Source organism: Petromyzon marinus, chromosome 47 (genome assembly GCF_048934315.1).
Source record: "Petromyzon marinus isolate PM22_M1 ecotype Great Lakes invasive population chromosome 47, UKy_Petmar_22M1.pri1.0, whole genome shotgun sequence".
NCBI classification, from domain to species: Eukaryota; Metazoa; Chordata; class Hyperoartia; order Petromyzontiformes; family Petromyzontidae; genus Petromyzon; species Petromyzon marinus.
Window position 1 is genome coordinate 10,834,681 of NC_133713.1, and position 19,431 is coordinate 10,854,111.

The 19,431-nt window shown below is 47.1% G+C and overlaps 1 protein-coding gene across 1 annotated transcript in view; it reads left to right on the forward strand.

Annotated features, from left to right (window-relative positions):
- LOC116952475 (ephrin-B2a-like) overlaps nucleotides 1-19,431 on the forward strand; it is a 169,100-nt gene that overhangs the window by 114,622 nt on the left and 35,047 nt on the right. The gene's annotated exons all lie outside the window — the stretch shown is intronic.

A 19,431-nucleotide genomic window follows, 5' to 3' on the forward strand; every position in this document is an offset into this window, starting at 1 on the left:
TGATAAAAGCCTTGAAAAGAGTTGATATGTTGGAAAATTGCGAAGACATTTTTTTACCTCAGAAATAAGCTGAGCCCCATAATAACACTTGGGAAAGTTATTTACCATCTGGTAGATAATGAGAAATGTTCGTGAAAAGGTATAATTTCCTCTAAGCCACTTACAAACTCTCATATTTGCCTAGATTATTGTGCATAGTTATTACTGAATCACAAATTTATATGTGATTGTAACACGTAAGCCTGAATTTCATGAGCGAAATGTAAAAAATAAGAACTGGCAAGTTATTGTTTGGAAAATGAAGAGCAATTTGCAGCCACATTTGTCTTGCTTTTAAACCGCTTACAATTTCCTCCGATTGAACCCTGTCAACACCATTTAATCACCTCCCGCCGTAATTATAATAAGCACCTATTAATTGTAGATGTAAATTCGATGAAATTCTATCGTCGAGAAAAAGGAACAGCAATTAATTTCGCTGTGCTCTAATGAAGTGACTTGTCAAAGATGGTTTTCAAAATGTATTTGGGCAAGTGCGGTATTATTTTCACGAGAGAGAAAAAACCCAACACGTCGGCTCAGAAGGACGATTTGCCTGAATTCGCTCGAGAAACGGCCGTCATATTCGGTCGAAAACAAATCGGAGGTAATAGGCCATTTTTTTTGTAATTTCTCTTCCTGCCCCAACACCAATGGCCTTCAATCTGCACTGCCCCGGTGTTGGGTTTCAGAGTCCCGTAATTGGAAACTGCTCTCGGGGAGAAAAAAAAACCCACAGACAGACTCCGGTTTAGGGCTGGAGCTCGTGTTGGCTTTTGCGCCACAAATGCACACGAGGGGGTGGGGGGGGGGGGCGGTTTACGTGCTCGCGTGAAAAAATACTTCACGGGGACTTTACCCGGCTCAGATTTATGAAATTCGACCGTCTCTGCGTCCCAGCTGTAGCGATGTTTTGTCAGTGCAAAACGCAAAAGAGCAACTACTCATGTTGTACACATTATACCCAGAGAAAGAGTGAATTACGGTGTACTGTTTAAAAAAAAAACTTTGTGTGGATTTGTGTATATTTTGATGCCTATTTTAGTGCTACTTTCTGGTGACAGATAAGCCCTGTGAATGGCGTGTGGGCAAGAGATCAGGTTCAGTCCCACGGTGTGGGTGAAGTCTCCCCAGCAAGCCGAAACTCGTATCTGAATGTGTGTTCACCTAGACTCCAACGGGGTACACCTGAGTTTCATTTCCAGTGCAGTGAAACTACCCCCAAAAACCGTGTGCCTATTATCTGATCTTCCCGTCAATCTGAGCCTGTGAATTGATCGACACAGAATCCTAGAATCTGTGCGATGAGCCTTTCCCACGGCAAATTCACTGGATAAGAGTAGTTCTGCCTGGAAGTGGCCTCTTGGAAGCGTTACATTAATCCAATTATCCGTATTTATATCTGCTTTACTGCTCAGATGAAATGGCAATTTGTGTGGATAAATGCAGATACAGTGAGGGGAAAAAAGTATTTGATCCCCTGCTGATTTTGTACGTTTGCCCACTGACGAAGAAATTATCAGTCTATAATTTTAATGGTAGGTTTATTTGAACAGTGAGAGACAGAATATCAACAAGAAAATCCAGAAAAACGCATGTCAAAAATGTTAGAAATTGATTTGAATTTTAATGAGGGAAATAAGTATTTGACCCCCTCTCAATCAGAAAGATTTCTGGCTCCCAGGTGTCTTTTATACAGGTAACGAGCTGAGATTAGGAGCACACTCTTAAAGGGAGTGCTCCTAGTCTCAGCTTGTTACCTGTATAAAAGACACCTGTCCACAGAATCAATCAATCAGATTCCAAACTCTCCACCATGGCCAAGACCAAAGAGCTATCCAAGGATGTCAGGGACAAGATTGTAGACCTACACAAGGCTGGAATGGGCTACAAGACCATTGCCAAGCAGCTTGGTGAGAAGGTGACAACAGTTGGTGCGATTATTCGCAATTGGAAGAAACACAAAAGAACTGTCAATCTCCCTCGGCCTGGGGCTCCATGCAAGATCTCACCTCGTGGAGTTGCAATGATCATGAGAACGGTGAGGAATCAGCCCAGAACTACACGGGAGGATCTTGTCAATGATCTCAAGGCAGCTGGGACCATAGTCACCAAGAAAACAATTGGTAACACACTACGCCGTGAAGGACTGAAATCCTGCAGCGCCTGCAAGGTCCCCCTGCTCAAGAAAGCACATATACATGCCCGTCTGAAGTTTGCCAATGAACATCTGAATGATTCAGAGGACAACTGGGTGAAAGTGTTGTGGTCAGATGAGACCAAAATGGAGCTCTTTGGCATCAACTCAACTCGCCGTGTTTGGAGGAGGAGGAATGCTGCCTATGACCCCAAGAACACCATCCCCACCGTCAAACATGGAGGTGGAAAGATTATGCTTTGGGGTGTTTTTCTGCTAAGGGGACAGGACAACTTCACCGCATCAAAGGGACGATGGACGGGGCCATGTACCGTCAAATCTTGGGTGAGAACCTCCTTCCCTCAGCCAGGGCATTGAAAATGGGTCATAGATGGGTATTCCAGCATGACAATGACCCAAAACACACGGCCAAGGCAACAAAGGAGTGGCTCAAGAAGAATCACATTAAGGTCCTGGAGTGGCCTAGCCAGTCTCCAGACCTTAATCCCATAGAAAATCTGTGGAGGGAGCTGAAGGTTCGAGTTGCCAAACGTCAGCCTCGAAACCTTAATGACTTGGAGAAGATCTGCAAAGAGCAGGGGGACAAAATCCCTGGTGGCCAACTACAAGAAACATCTGACCTCTGTGATTGCCAACAAGGGTTTTGCCACCAAGTACTAAGTCATGTTTTGCAGAGGGGTCAAGTACTTATTTCCCTCATTAAAATGCAAATCAATTTGTAACATTTTGACATGCGTTTTTTATTCTGTCTCTCACTGTTCAAATAAACCTACCATTAAAATTATAGACTGAAATTTCTTTGTCAGTGGGCAAACGTACAAAATCAGCAGGGGATCAAATACTTTTTTTCCCTCACTGTAAGACGAATTGCTCTCTGATCGCACAACCCCAACAGGAATTTTGATGAGACGATTTAACGAGGCCTCCTCTCACAAGCTACACACGACACCGCACCAAGCTCTCGCCATCGTGTTAATCGTCAGCCAGCGGTAATTACTTCTGAGCCATACCCACTCGAGAGAAATCGCCTCTCCACGAGACGTAAATGATCAATGCTAATACATTTTAAAATGTCAGGATTAAACGTGCCCCAGGCCATGCTTTTGTCTCTATTCATAGTCCTGAGCCATGGGGGGGGGGGTGGTAATTCCACCTTCCTATGGCAGGGACCAGTTTTGCACAGGACAGCCACTGTTTGACCTCCGCAATGAGTGGTGCGATCTCCCGAAGTGTGGAGTTCGTTTCACCGACCTCTAGGGATGATAATTCTGGTGCTGCTGATGAGGATGGTGAGGTGTTCATTTCACTGACCCATGTGGATAATGATGATCAAGTCAGGTGTTACTGTTAATGATGATGCAGCTGATGATACTGCTGCGCTGATGATGATGTGGTTATGGTGGCTGAGTCAAACCCCGATGGCAGTATATTGCATGTTCTCGCTGTGGTTTGTGTGGATTTTTTCTCCTCTGGTTTTTCCCTCCACATTTAGAAACATACACTGGGATTATTTAGATTATTTTGGTGCTATAAATATCCAAATGATGGGCCACTTTGTTGAGCTATTATTTGTGGCCAGGTTCGTTCTGAAAAATATGTTAATACCTGCGTGGGCTTTGCCTGGTAGGATGGGGATGGTTTAGTTTTACTTGTAAGTGTTTGGGTGACTTGTATGCTATTCTTGTACTTTGCACTACTATCATGTTTTTGTGTTGTGCTCGACTGGACATCTGTGAAAAAAGAGCTTCATAGCTCATCGGATTCCTCCACTATAAATGCATATTCTGATCCTGATTCCGATTCCTATGTGATCTCACAATTGCACAGCTTGCAGACCGTTTGCTGCGCCGTTTCTATATTGTAATTTGTACACGTAAAAGTTTCACGTGAATTTTTTCGGCTCAAAGTGAAGAGGAAGGGTGCAGTGTCAAATGCAGAAAATATACTTTTACTAAAAAAAACCACGAGCAAAAGCCTGTCGTAAGCGCCTTCTGTCGTACCTCATTGTTGAGCAGATAACCTTTTCAAAGGCAGCTGGAGCCAATGGGAAATCAAAAAGCCACGACGCTTACCTCGTTGTTGGTGCTTCGTGCATATAGGATGGGAGCACTGCCGCCGCTACAACAACAAGCGCCATTCGCCACTAAGTGGCGGTGACGTCACCACGGCGCTTGTGCCAGGCTATGTGCACGTTGAGGCCACGTGAAGTGTCGAACGCCCGCTGGCAGCAGGAGGTCATGGGGCAGACCCGCTACAAAAAATACAAAGACAAAGATCCCCCGTATAGCCTTAACAGACTGTAGGGGCAAGTGCTGTTAGCGAGCACCTATGAAGGCCGGAACGGTACACGAGGAGTTGGGTGGCCAGCACCACTCCCGAACGCCTTTGTCTTCCCAGCGGCGATGGTTACACACCTCACCAGGTACTCATTTGAGGCTGAGTTGACCTAGAGGAGGCCCAAGACCGGATCAGATAATCGTCACTTGTGTTGGCCGTGAGCGGAAATTGAACCCGGGTTGCCGGGTTCACAGCGCAGCGAGCTAACTGGGTACACTACCGCTCCCCAAGATGGCTACACACACACACCTCTACCTACATACACACCTCTACCTACACACACAGACACCTCTACCTACACACACACACCTCTACCTACACACACACACCTCTACCTACACACACACACCTCTACCTACACACACAGACACCTCTACCTACACACACACTCCTCTACCTACACACACACCTGTACCTACACACACACACCTCTACCTACACACACACACCTCTACCTACACACACACACACCTCTACCTACACACACACAAAAGACAAAGATCCCCCATATAGCCTTAACAGACTGTAGGGGCAAGTGCTGTTAGCGAGCACCTATGAAGGCCGAAAAGGTACACGAGGGGGTGGGTGGCCAGCACCACGCCCGACCGCCTTTGTCTCCCTAGTGGCAATGTTTACACACCGCACCAGGTACTAATTTGAGGCTGAGTCGACCTAGGAGAGGCCTGGGACCGGTTCAGATAATCGTCACTGGTGTTGGCCGTGAGCGGGAATCGAACCCGGGTCGCCAGGTTCATAGCGCAGCGCGCTAACCGCTACACTACCGCTCCCCACACACACACCTCTACCTACACACACACACCTCTACACACACACCTCTACCTACACACACACACCCCTCTTCTTCAATTAGAACAGGATTTTCCGGGGATTATCCTGATAGGAATCGGCGATTGGCAGAATCTCCACTACCGGCACTTTAGTTATAACAAAAGAAAGCACTTATTGCGCTTCAAACGCGTAACCATGGATTTTGTACAGACGTCTACAATGATGCGCTATGATTATGTAGACGTCTTTGGGTTTTTTTTTCTAACTGGATGATCACTTTTTTTTCTCTCCCAGCCGCCACCGATGTATTTTTGGAAATATTTCTTTACGCGATGTACCGCGGCTAACATCGCAATGTACCGCGGTGTACCGCGATGTACCGCGATGTACCGCGGTGTACCGCGATGTACCGTGGTACACCGCGGTATATCGTGGCAGCGGCCACAAAGTGGCGTCCTTTTTTTTTTTTAAACGTCTGCAAGACTCTTTGGTACACAAGGCGGTACTAGACGAGGCAATGTTATGAGCAGTCGTACACAAGGCGTTTCGAGGTGGGGTGGTGGGGGGCTTGACGAGCCGCCACCCCCCCCCCCCCCCCCCCCGAGGTCGCTGTCTGTCCGTGGCTAACATCAGGGGCGAGTGATGTCTGAATCGGGACAGAGACTTGGAGGGTGAACAAAAGGAAAACGTTCCCCCAAACCTGCAGCGAGCGGTTGTGGCGAAGCTTGGCCAAGTGAGCTCCGTGACTTCGTTACACTGTGGGGGGCTTCATCCAGCAGTGGATTGAACAAAGAGGCTGTATATTATTACTACTATATATTTATTATAAGACAACTTTGCAAGATGAAACAAAATTGTCTACTCGCTCAATTCCAGGAAAATGGGTAATTTTAAAAAAAAATGTGCACGGGTAATTTGATAGCAATAACAGAAAATCACTTGAAGAATGATTAAAAGCTTCTGTTTTTCTATATCATGTCATTTTTATATTTTTTTGGGGGGGGGGGGGGGTTGTATTAAAACCCAAGACAATCTGTCAAAATAAATTACCATATTGTCAGGTAAAGCGAAGCTTTTTTTTTTAAATGTCGTGGAAACATTTATTTTTTGTGAAGACAAATCCCGTTTCCAAAAACGCACTCGCTGCCTGAAGAAGAGGCCGCATGTGTGCTTTTCTTCCTTCGTACACATTCATTCCGTGAGGTCCACTCCACTTAAGTGCACATACATCACGGAACTACGCACTCCGCTTTGTAACACGTGAGTACATGTACATGAACATGCACCATAAACCTAGAGCACATGTAAACACATAGACATGAACATGCACCATAAACCTAGAGCACATGTAAATACATAGACATGAACATGCACCATTAACCTGGAGCACATGTAAATACATATACATGAACATGCACCATTAACCTGGAGCACATGTAAGTACATAGACATGAACATGCACCATCAACCTAGAGCACATGTAAGTACATAGACATGAACATGCACCATCAACCTAGAGCACATGTAAATACATAGACATGAACATGCACCATCAACCTGGAGCACATGTAAGTACATAGATCCCGGGGCCATGCAGGAGAATGCATGCTTCCTTTCATAAAGGAAAATTTCCCTTCGTCTCAGCAATGGAGTCCACGAGAGTCTTGTCTGTCTGCTGCGAGCGGTTTAAGAGCATAATCCGCGCCCTGAACTCCCCCCCCCCCCCCCCCCAAATTGCACGGGGCTAGAGGCGAGTCCTGCCGGCTTGAGCTGAACGCCCCAATGCTCCCCCCATTAGGTCAGCCACCGTTAAGCCTGCGAGAATGGCTTTGTTTTGTGGGGCTTAGGCCTCCTCGTCTGGGCTTAAGTGTGGATTTAAAAGACCCTGTCCCCCAGTATTAGTGCCCGTTTGATCTGATGCAGCGCTCGCAGATAGGGTTGATTGCTCCACAAAATTGCTCAGCCCGCCGCTGCTGCTGATGATGATGACGTTTGAAAAGGGGCCGGCGATGCTTGTGTTCTGCGCGTTTGCGAATGAATGAATGGATAAAGGAAGGAAGCAACGTTTCGCGACGCGGCTCATTTTCCCGGACAGACGCACGCGTGTACGTGGGTGCCGCGCGCTGTTAGCGAGCACCTATTAAGGTTGACATGAACTGTATCCAGTAACAGCCATGGCCGTCTTTGTTTCCGCAGTGCTAATCTTTTTTTTCACACTACCAATTACTCATTTACGGCTGAGTCTACCTAGTAGAGGTACGGGGCAAGTGCTGATAACAGAGGTACTGTGTGCAAATCACTGAGCGGCCATTCCCCATTTTCACAAACATATACAAAGACAAAGATCCCCCAGATAACCTTTAACGGACCATGGGGACAAGTGCTATTAGCACTGACCTTTGAAGGTTGGCACGTCGCCAGGTACTCTTTTAAGGTTGAGTATACCTAGGGGAGGCCCAGGACCGGTTCAGATAATCGTCACTGTGATTTATTGTGAACGAGAATCGAACGCGGGTCACCAATTTCATAGCACAGTGCGTTATCCACTACACTGCCGTTCCCCATATATATACACACACACGCGCACAAAAGATTTATATACAGTTATACCAGTGGCCATAGCCGGTAGCAATAAAGTCTAGAAGCGCGTAGATTTTCCATGAAAACTTGCCGACAGCATGATATAACAAGACATCTTTAAGTACGGCACTGACATTATAATAGCTCTGAACCTCTGTGGGTACATGTGCACGCCATTCTTGACAGTTTCATTTTGTTAACGTCCTAAAACGATAAACTTTCCCATTGCACGTGATTTGTTTAAGTAAACGCCTCCAACTCAGAATACACGCTTTATCCCCCACAAAAGTTTTAATTGCAGCCTTGCTGCCTGCCCCGAAGATGAGATTAAAAAAGAAATCAGATTTTTCTGCGGTTATTTCTCATTTGACTCAAATTTTAGCAGAGCGTGGACCCGCCTCGTTTCACTCTGTGGCTTTTCTCGTGCTGAAATTCCATTTTGTTTTAAATTGCTGACCGTGCTCGTTGGAAGAGATGCTTTTTGAGTGAGGCAGCCAAGAGTCAAACTTATTCTCCCCATAATCTGTCCCCGTCAATGTAGACCTCGCTGCCACATCTAAAAATTAAAACCCCAACAGCATCCAAACTGGGTTTCGGCTCAAAGTCGTGGGATTTCGGAGTCGCAAAAAGCACAAAAAAACGTATTTGTGATTTAGAGGAAAAGCTGAACGCGTTTTTCAACTGTTAATGGTGACAAAAGAGGCATTCATGTGTCTAAAAAGTGTTTTGACAGTTTATTTGTGTGCTGTTCCATTTTTAACCCCAGCGTAGGTTTACGTCATGGGTATAAGTGAAAAGAATAGAAATACAGTCTTTGATGCGACAAATGCGTGTGTGTTGACTGAAAACAATTACCCATCATGTTACAAATGATTTGCAGCAGCTTTTCATACGTTTCACGATAAGTGCGGTATCACATCCTCCGAATATAGCATGCAATTTTACCGCAAGCTTCCCATAATTAATCTTATGTTTGTATAAAAAAACAAATAAATATTATTATTTTTAATGCCGTGGGCTTCACGCGCAAAGTGAACATGTGTCGTGTAAAAAAAAAAACTGAAATTGGAATTACAGCCCTTTTTTCCATTAAGATTTCTACAAAGCAATTAACAGTTCGAGTCATGGGCGGTTAACCCTTCTCATTGAACAGCCGCTCATCAATCTGAAGCGGATCATCGTGTCATCGCTCGAGATACATTTTGCATTCCAATGTGTCCACTCGATCCCAATAAATTAGCCGGGAAAGCTGCGTAGTCTCGCTTGAGGAGGGTCCCTCCGTCAGAGGAATGCTTGACCATTTTCATCGATGTCCGATGAAACCCAAGCACCCGGAGGAAAAAAAAAACCACCACACATTCGAGGAGGTGACCCTTGGTAGAGTGCAGACCCGTGCCTACAGCACCTGGCAAGCCCTGGTGGGCGATCACCCTCCCCAGTAATAATCATGCTGAAAACCCACTCAGCTTCGAAGATCAGACAAGGTCGGTCAAATTTACGGCAATATGGGTCGTTCGTATGTAAAAAAAGAAATATCTGCGACTACTTATTTTTAATGTTATTTATTTGAGGACTGGCAACACATGGTAAGAGCTTAGAGATGCACAGGGAACGTGCGCCTCATTGTGGTGTGACTCGATCGGGGGCACTTCACGGCGCTGAGCGGTTGTAGGCATCCTTCTCCACCTTTGCCCCATCACCCAGTTCATAAGGCTATCTTGGCGAGGATGGGCCACATTCAGTGTCGCTTTCTATAGACCCATCAGAGCAACCAGCTGAAGTGCATCACCTTTCACTCTCTCGCTCTCAAATGAAAACTGGGTGGCCATACAAGAAAAATTCGTGGGGGAGTATTGTTAACGATTTTCCAAAATCAAGTCGCAGACTAATTTCTAGGTTTGGAATTTGGGCCATTAATCCATGAGCCCAGACTAGAAATGATACGTCACTTCAGACCTGAGGTGATGAATCTTACACTGTGATAATAATAATGCCCTTTAGCCAGGAAAGTCTCATTTGAGTCTCAAGATACTTTTTTTAAGGAGGGCCCTGCTACATTGGGATGTCTGCCCAGTTTCTGCACGTTTGGTTTGGCTAGAAAACTCGAGCAGGACCCTCGAAGAGCGTGTACGAAGATCCACACAGATGGATTCAAGAATATGTTGCTGTACTGCAATCTGATGACAACTTTGCAGAACAGGAGTTTCCATTCACCCTGCAGCCCAAAACTTTGCTGTGTTTTTCTAAAATAAAGCAATTTTTTAATGTACTACTCAAAATCCACTAATTTCCAAATATTATTACATATTTACTCACTTATACTGGTCTAATAAAGTAATTCACACCACTAAATTGCTTCTCATATCTGGAGAAATACCTGCTGTGGTCCATAGGCTTGCGGCTTTGGTGCACTGTGACGAATTCTAATTAATAATGCCACAAGAGGCCTTAACATGCATTTAGTGCAGCGCAGGATGCTTTGCTAATTACAATCTGCGGTGATGTTGACCTACAGTTGAGCTGCCCAGCCAGGACTAACGCAGACGAAAGTGGCTTGCCCTCATCTGGCCAGCTCACTGGAGCACGGTCATGAATTTCTAAAAATGTCCACATACCGATTCTTTCCCCAGATGGCTTTTGTTAAAATTGTCAAGTTTCTTGTTCAGGATTTGATGGAAGAATTTGACTCCTTTTTGCAACAACGTCGTGGTCAATTTGAATATAGCGCCTCTAATGGCTGAAACGTTTAAGTGAACTAACGACAATTCCACTACGAATTGTCATCATTTTCATCCTCAATACCAGCTGTGGTTCATCCACTGCTGGATGAAGGCCTCTTCCAGGCCGTCGCCATCCCTCAAGGTCCTGCGATGCCACAATCTCATTTCGCTCCGGTACGCGAGCCGATCTCATCGCTCCATCTCCACGGTAGTCAGTCCTCTCGGGCGCATCATCTCATTTGGCTGCCACGGTGTCACCTGTCTCATGAAACCAATCGCAGGGCTGCACCTTTATCTTTTAAAATTAATGCCACGGAGACTCATGGTACAGTGCGCTATCCACTGCCGTTCGTTGGGAAACTCCAAGAGGAAACGGATGGATTTTTCTGTAACATGGCACGAAATATCTCGGAACCTTATGCCATTGGCAGATCCAAAGAGGGGGGGGGGGGGTAGAGCTGGAGTAATACCCCCCCCACTCCGAGACCCCAAACATATATAATTTATTGATATTTACCAGAGAACATTAATTGAAAGATTGTATATAGTATATATAAATTTAGGGCCATGTTTAAAAAACTTGAAATTTTGAGACCGCTCCAACCACTTCACCCCCCCCCCCCCGTCTCCATCCCTCTTGGGAAGTTCCCAGACACAGCACTCCACAGTGCGCTCGCACTGGGAGGAAACGGGGAGTGAGAGAGAGAGAGGGAGAAGTTTCTTCAGAGGATAGGACGGCTGTGCAGGTTAGACAGAGCCCAGGGCCGGCGTTTCGCTGAACCGGCGCTTGGGCGGCGGTGCTCGTCGTCATCGCAACGCAAATCCACGCTCACCGGCGGCCCATGAATTTAAATTTCCGAAAGTGCTCTGTGCGCAGCCGTGCGGTCCCGTGGCAGTGGTTTCTTGCGTTTGCGCGCGCATGCGTGTGCGTGTTTTCTCTCGCGCTTGGGGCGGAGCGTGTGTCTGGATCGCTCCGTTCGCACGCAGCGGAAAAAATAAATAAGTCCTGAAAATAAAATAAATAAACCCATAAATAAATAGAATATTCGGTCCTGAGAAATATTCGGCGTGAGAATTCCACCGCTCGTAGCTTTTCACCTCCCGTGTTGAGGACTCTGTCGACCAGAAACCGGCTGTTTGGTCTCATCCAGCACCCTGTTCAGCCACCACTACACTGCAGGACTCACTAAATCACTCCCGAGTGAGTCCGCCGTGTAAACAGATCGCCATTGGGCCGCAGTGGGAATCGAACCGGTGCCTCGGTGCCAGCTGGTTCCGTGGGCACGGCATGTTGTCCGCTGACCGCCGGGCAATCCACCCCCACCCCCGTCCTCGGCGAACGATTGAAACGGCACCCCCCACCCCGCCTCAAGCAACCCTTTTGATTATTTTAGCACGCTGATGGTTAGGGGCATTTGTTAGTGATTAAGATTCGTATACGTCTTTGGGGGGGACGCCTTGTATAAAACGTTGATGGATTTCCTCATAAAGGAACAGTTGGCTGTTTGAAATAAGAGAAGGGGGGGGATTTTGGGAGCCAGACCTGGGGGTGTGGGAGGGGCGGTGGCGTTATCTCTCTTTCTCTCTCACGCTCGCTCTCTCTCGCTCTCTCTCGCTGTGAGCGAATTACTGACCTCCGTGACGACCTGTTAATTTGTGGCCTATCAACCGGTCCCGTCTAACGAAACGTGCGGCACCGTTCGTTGCGGCACGTGCACGTGCTTGCCGTGGACAAATCAAGACGCAGGGGGCGATTTTTGCTTCAAAGTGATTTTGGAAAGGGTCTCGTGTGTGTGTATTGTTCACCAGAGGCAAAAGAATAACTCATTTGTTGCTATCAGCATCACCCATGGCCTATCCACTGCTGGATTGAAGGCTTCCCCAAAATCCATCTCCACCTTTCACAATCCTGCGACGTACTAATCCACCATAGCGCCCGCAGACGAGCTGATTACATTGCTTCATCTCCTCAATGGGCGTGATTTCAGATGCATACCATCCCTTGGGCTGCAGTGTTTTTAGCAATTCATTATTTACTAGCACGTTTTGAACATTTGTAGTATGCAGTAGAGGTTGGAGGGCGGATTGGTGGTGCAGCGATTAGCGCACCGTGCCACGAACCTGGTGAGCTGAGTTTGATTCCCAGCCACGGCTATCATCAGTGGTGAATGATATCTGAACCGGTCCTGCCTAACCCCTCCTAACGCACCAGCCACGGCTATCATCAATGGTGAATGATATCTGAACCGGTCCTGCCTAACCCCTCCCAACGCACCTCAACAACCCACACTGATCAGAATGGTGATGTATGGTCAAATAACCCCCATGACCGCACGTCGCTCGATAGCTCATTTCAGATGTTTGAACAGTGGGACTCCCCCCATCTGGAGATCACGGTAATGCAATCTAACTATGTCTATCCAATGTAACACAATGCAAGATGCATTCATTCATTGAGACCAGAAGAGGCTGGTCCCCACCACGGGAATGTGGATCCTTCACCACTGACTCAGGACTGCCAACAAATGATAGAAGCACCGCCCAAACCTCCCTGTGTGGTCACGTTTATTTTTAAGAGCTATTGGAGCTCAAACCCGCGTGAATGAAGGCGAAGCCCGCAAGAGCAATGAGTGAGCATCATCGCGTCAAAGTTGTTGCGAAAGTTGCCGCCGCCTAAATTAAAACGCCTCGCTTGTAAGATTCCAAGAATTGCGGGATATGGCTGGGTGCGTCGCCTTCCCCCCCCCCAATACGTTCGCTTCCACAGCTGTAGATTTCTCGGGGGTTTGTAACCCAACGGAGAAGCTTGGCAAGCCAACTTCACGGTCTCTCAGGGATGAGTACGCGATGACTTGGGGGGGGGGGGTGTGTGAGTGAGGATTTAAGTTTGGCTGGAGCATGCGGCTCAGGGTTCTGACCCCTGGGGCTCGGTGCCAGAGACGGTGTCACGAGAGGTCGGCTGCCAGGCTGCGTGCTGTCCTGAGAGCGGCCCGGGGCCCCGAATCGATACCTATGCTAAATAATGGAATTTCCCATTGACGTGACCCAATTATCTCAATATCAGAATCGTGTGTGCATTAGCCGACATCCGGCCCTTCCCGCTAATGCCTGCGATTCCGCCCCCGCCGTGTCTTCGATGGCTCTCTGCCATCCGCGCTGCTCAATACGATCGCCGCGGCCAGACATTGCATGGAGTGGGGGGGGGGAGAGTAAGTTGCGTCGGGCGGTTTTTTGCCGAGCAAGTGGGGGTCTTTGTTGGCCTCTGTGGCATTGCAGTCCCGTAGTAGCGCAAAGCGGGGTCGGCCAGACACCATTAGGGGGTCAGTAGAAGGCTAAGGGGGGGAGGGGGGGGGTCCGCAGGGGCTTCCGCAAAGTGCCAAGAGGTCGTATCCACCTTCAGCAGTCCGACTTCGACCAGCCACCTCCGTCCTGAATGCACCGTTAGCTCGGCAGTTGCCATCGAACAGCACCGCTCAGCATGATGGGGGTCCGGAGGAGAGTTTGAGAGAGAGAGACGATCCAGTGGGCTCGGCTTATCGGAGCGAGGCTTTTGGAATGGCTGCTCGAGGCCGTGGCGGTCCTGGGAAGGGTTTTGGTGGCCTGGTGAGATACTAAACTTGGATCCTGCCCACATCTGGGCAGTTCCGCATGTTAGGCAACCTCGCAGCGCAAATCTCAAAATCCTCTGAGGGACACTTAAGAGTTAGCGTCAATTTGGAGGTAATTATCTACAGTTTAAAAAATGACGGCCTATTTATGAAACGGGTCAACGGTTTGACACGCGGACAAAAAAAGATGGCGCCCATGCGTGCCCAGCGTGGCTCGTCACGCGGTTCGTGCGTCCGATGCCATGGTGCCCTGTGAGCTTTTCTCCTTTGCTGGGAGAGGTGGACGAATTGTTCATATCTCTAAATTACAGCCCCAAATTGGTTGACGGATACTGGCCCCCCAAGTAAAAGTCCACTTAGCGATTGCTCTAATAAACTAAAGTATGTTTTAGTATTTTGATTTAAAGCTTTCGTGACTGCAGGGATTCATATTCTTGGTTCTTTCGGTAAAGTCACGTAGAAGGGAAACAATAAAATAATAAAAATATAAAACAATAAAATTCTCATGACGTTTCAACTGCAACACAAGCACACCTAATGATGATTGCTTGTGTTGCAGTCGAAACGTCGTGAGAATTTTATTGTTTAATATTTTTTTTGTTTCCCTTCTACGTGACTTTACCGAAAGAACCAAGAATATGTTTTAGTATTTTACCAGGTAAGGCCCACTCAGCTATGTAGTTATTTTTCAGAAGCGACCTGGCCACGAATGATAACTCAACAAAGTGGCTTATCACATGGACATTTATAGCAGCCGAATACTCTAAACGCCTGACGTTGATTCTACATATGAAGGGATAAACTGGAGGACCCAGAAAAAAATACACGCAAACTCCAAATATACAGCAGGCGTCAGGATAGGGACCGAGTCCGCGACCTCCTGCATACCGGGCGAGGGAGTTAACATCTCGCTACTGTGGCGCTCTAACGATTACCCGTATCTTTAAAGCATCCGAAATGTACATCTGATGTTGTGTAACTTCCCCGTATGTGGATGTTACTGACGTTTGTGTCACTCTTGGGCGGACAGTGAGGTTGGTTAATGCCCACACGCTGGGTGAAATCACGCCACATTTCGCTTTGGCGCTCTTCCCGTGTCGGATTCGGATATTCCACTCATGGTGGTCTGCTCATTTGCTAAGGCTGCGTTGTAAACGTACACATGTTTGTGATGGTAACAGCGATGCATGTGGGTGATGATGATTGTGGTGGTGGTGGTGTTGATGATTAAAATGGTGATGATTGTGGTTGTGATGATGATGAAAGTGGTAATGGTTGTGGTTGTGATGAAGATGTTGGTGATGATTGTGGTTGGGATGATGATGCTGATGATGACGAAGGTTGTGATAATTGTGGTTATGATGATCATGATTGTGTTTTTGATGATGATGGATAATGAAGGTGGTGGTAATTGTGGTTGTGTTGGTTACGATGCTTATGATAATGATTGTGGTGGCAGGTGATGATGTAGGCACAACTTGTAGTTGTGATGATGATACATGGCGATGATGAAAGTTGTGACGATTGTTGTGGTGATGGTGGTGATTATTATGGTGATAATAATCCGAGCGAGACAGGTGGATTAATTTGGTGGAGATGGGGGGAGGGGTACTCGTAGCGGCTGAGTGGAAGTGAAAATTCACGGGCAATGTCCAGTACACTAATACGTAGAACAACACGCATAGGACCAGATGGTCAACGGCAGAATTGTCCCCTTGCGGTACAAAAGGTGGAAATGCACAGGTGCTGCTGAGAATGAAGCACAAAAGCGTGGTCAAATATTTACACGGGATAAGCAACAAAAAAAACCTCAAACCCAGATGAGTAATATGCTTTCAGCAAATCACCAACCAACACCCCAACAGCACCCAACCCCGAACCAGTGATTCAATGAATGGCCAGGTTTCAGGGTTGCGATTCGATTGAAGAATACAATTATTTTCTGCCCTATTTGTTTATACGGTGGCACGCTCCAGGGAATGTAACAGTTGAACGCCATCTCAATGCCAGACACTCAGAAATATATTTGAAATGTGAATGAAAATTTGGTTTATGTATGAAAACCATCACGTTTCAAATCGTTAGTGGCTGACATCGATGGTGAGCGATAGCTTAAACGCTTCTCTGGGCCTCTCACCTGTAATAAACCCGCGCTGACTGGCATGGAGAAGTACGACTCTTGAATCCGACTTGATCACAGGCGGCTGTTCAGATGAGAAAATAGTGCGGTGAGCAGGCCCAGCTTGGCGCCTTGATCTCTGAGCCATCCCCCCCCCCCACCCCGTCAGGCCAACCTGGCCTGGCCACCTGGCCCACCACCTCTGGGTGTTTTACGTACTCAAGAGAGGGTCAGGTAACCCAAGGGAGAAAGTAGAGGGGAGGTATCGGCCGCCACGCCTGTGGTGGCATTGACGCATCCGCGTGTCCCTTTGATGGGGTCAGGGGGTTGATGGCGGGAGAGGAGAGGAAATGGGACCGCATTTCTTTGTCAAGAGTTTTAATTTGTTCTGGATCTGTTGCCCCAGCTGTTCGCGAGAGGAGGATTTATTAATTTCGTTCATCTGCTATGAAAAAAAAACTGATGTGGCTACGCGCATTCCTTCCGCCCTTTTAGAAATGTCGGCGTTGCAGCCATACATTAAATGTTGTCTCGCATTTTCTGATGATGCGTAAGATCTGTTTGTGTTTGAGACCCTCGGAGGAGGCAGCTGTTTAGAGTTAGCTGGATAGATTTTTCCGCAAGTTTGTTACGTTCCCAACGAGTCGTGAAAAAGTGCCGCTAGAATTTCCATCATCTTCTATGATCTATCCACTGCTGATTGAATGCCTCCCCAATCTGTCGTGATCCATTCATGGGCCTCATTGAACTGATCTCATCACACCATCTCTGTGGGAGAGTTCCCTCCTTTGGTCGTCGCTCCGTACACCGTCTCGACCACTGCTCCCAAACCAGCGGAAATTAACGAAAAAATAAAATCGGATTAGCTATCTTTCCAACGAGGGGAAAAAAAGGACACACTGCCGCAAAGCAACCCAACGTGTTGTTTAATTTGAAACATTAAATATGCTTAATGTGTGTTTTCTATGTTTAATGCCTTCGATTAGTTACACATGTATCAGAATTGCTTTGATTTTGCAAAGTAAGGCTTTTCGCGGGGATGGCACAAAATCCTGAGATGGGAAAGTTTCGGCTTTCAAGAAACCCACGAGACAACGGAGCCCTGCTCCTGCTCTGCCTTCATTCACTCTGTGACCCGCCACTGAGATTGTGTAACAAACGCAACGGAAGTGTACAAACTTTAAAATAAATGCAGAAAATGAACACGAATAAATCCGTTCAATATATTGCTGTCAGGTGGGCCGGGGGGAGGGGGGCAACAGTGCAGTGGTTATCACATTGCCTGGCGAGCCTAACTCACAAGCACGGCTAACGCTGGTGGCGAGTGATGGCTTTAGAAAATTCTGGGCCTGCCACCTGACAAAAGCCGTGCTGAGCGGAAAGGTGACGCGTCATACAAAAAATGGCTGACACGGGCATGGGTAGGCCTTCATCCAGTAGTGGATTGAAAAGCAGCTGTATATGTTATCACGAATAATGAATGTTAGTGTAACGCAGAGTTACGTTTATACGGACCTTAGTTTGCTTGCGAACGCAACATCTGGTAATGGTTCATAATGTGACGTGAGATTTGCCGTAATCGCACTAATGAACGGTTCACTCGTCTCGATTGTGTTCTTTAAATTTTATTCCATTGGGCTTTTTTTTTTACAATATGAGCGGTTGTGATTAATTTGTCAGGTTGGATTAATGCACATCTCGTGAGATAATTTTCCAGCAAGTGAATTCCTTAAGAGAGTTTATATTCTGAGAGGAATGAGACTGTCATGTACATTTGGTCAAACCTGCGTGTTGTTGGCGATTGTTTGATTTGATGGCGAACGTGTCCGTATGTCCATGACCGATTGACGGGGAAAATTACCATGGCGATGATTTCGGCCATTTGTGTTCCACATGTCAATCCGGCCCTCCGTTTGTGTAAAGTTATACAGATGCGTATTCGGGGGATCGTTCTAAGGTTATGTTCGCAGGACGTTAAACGAGGCTAAAGTTTAATTAATTATAAGGGTGCGATGTTGCATAGTATCGCCGGTTAAGTCATGGTCCACGTATGGAATTGTGAGAGTGAGAATCAATTATTTCTCAAATCCATTTTTATGTGTTCTGTTTTAAAGCTTTCGGTTATATGGGGGAAAAAACATCCCGAAGGTTTTTGCTTGAGAGCAAAATTCCCAAAGAAGGGAGATAAACATAAAAAAATGTGTACGCACACAGGAACTCACGCACACACAGGAACACACACACACAGGAACACACACGCACGCAGGAACGCACGCAGGAACGCATGCATGTAGGATACACGTACACGCGCACACTTACACTAGACCACTCGATGCTGTCACCTCGCATGTGACATATGAGTTGACAAAGTCTGGCCTTCAAGTGTCCCTGACCCTGGTTGAAGGTGGTCAGTTTTTAGGAAAAATGGGCAATTTTTTTTGATTCACGTCAAAAAAAACACCAGTTGGGGGTCCCATCCTTGGCCCGTAAATTTTGCCCGTCAGCAGAGGAATATAAAAGTATATATATGTAAAAACAGTTAAGATCTCAAGGTATGTGAGCTGCGTGCTGAGCATATCCCCGAGATTTTATTCTCCGCCGTCAACTCATTTCTAGTTTGCCGAATGCCGGCACTGCTTTCGCGCCCTCAATCATCGCGGGGCTGATGCCGGGAGGTGCCGGGCGCCCTTAACCCGACGATCCCCCTCTACGTGGCCTCCGAATCGATCGCCGGGGTGCAACTCCTCTCTCCTGCGAAGAAAAAGGCGGAGGAGGGATGGGGGAAGGAGTGGAAAAAATAGCGCGCGCACGCAAAAAAACGAGCAGGTATATTGAAACCTCGGTGGATTCAAATCGCCACTGGCCTGCCAATTCATCAAGCGCCGTTTGACAGCGAGATATGGAAATAGGAGATGGGGGGTGGGTGGTGGCGGTGGGTGGGGGGGGGGGCGATGTCTGCGGTGGAGGGGGCTTCCTCCACGAGCAGCCGGCACTTTGAGCTTTGAGGTGCCGTGGGGTCGTGCATTAACAGGACGAGTCAGAGGGAGAGAGAAAAAAAACCCCATCATAACCCACCCCCGT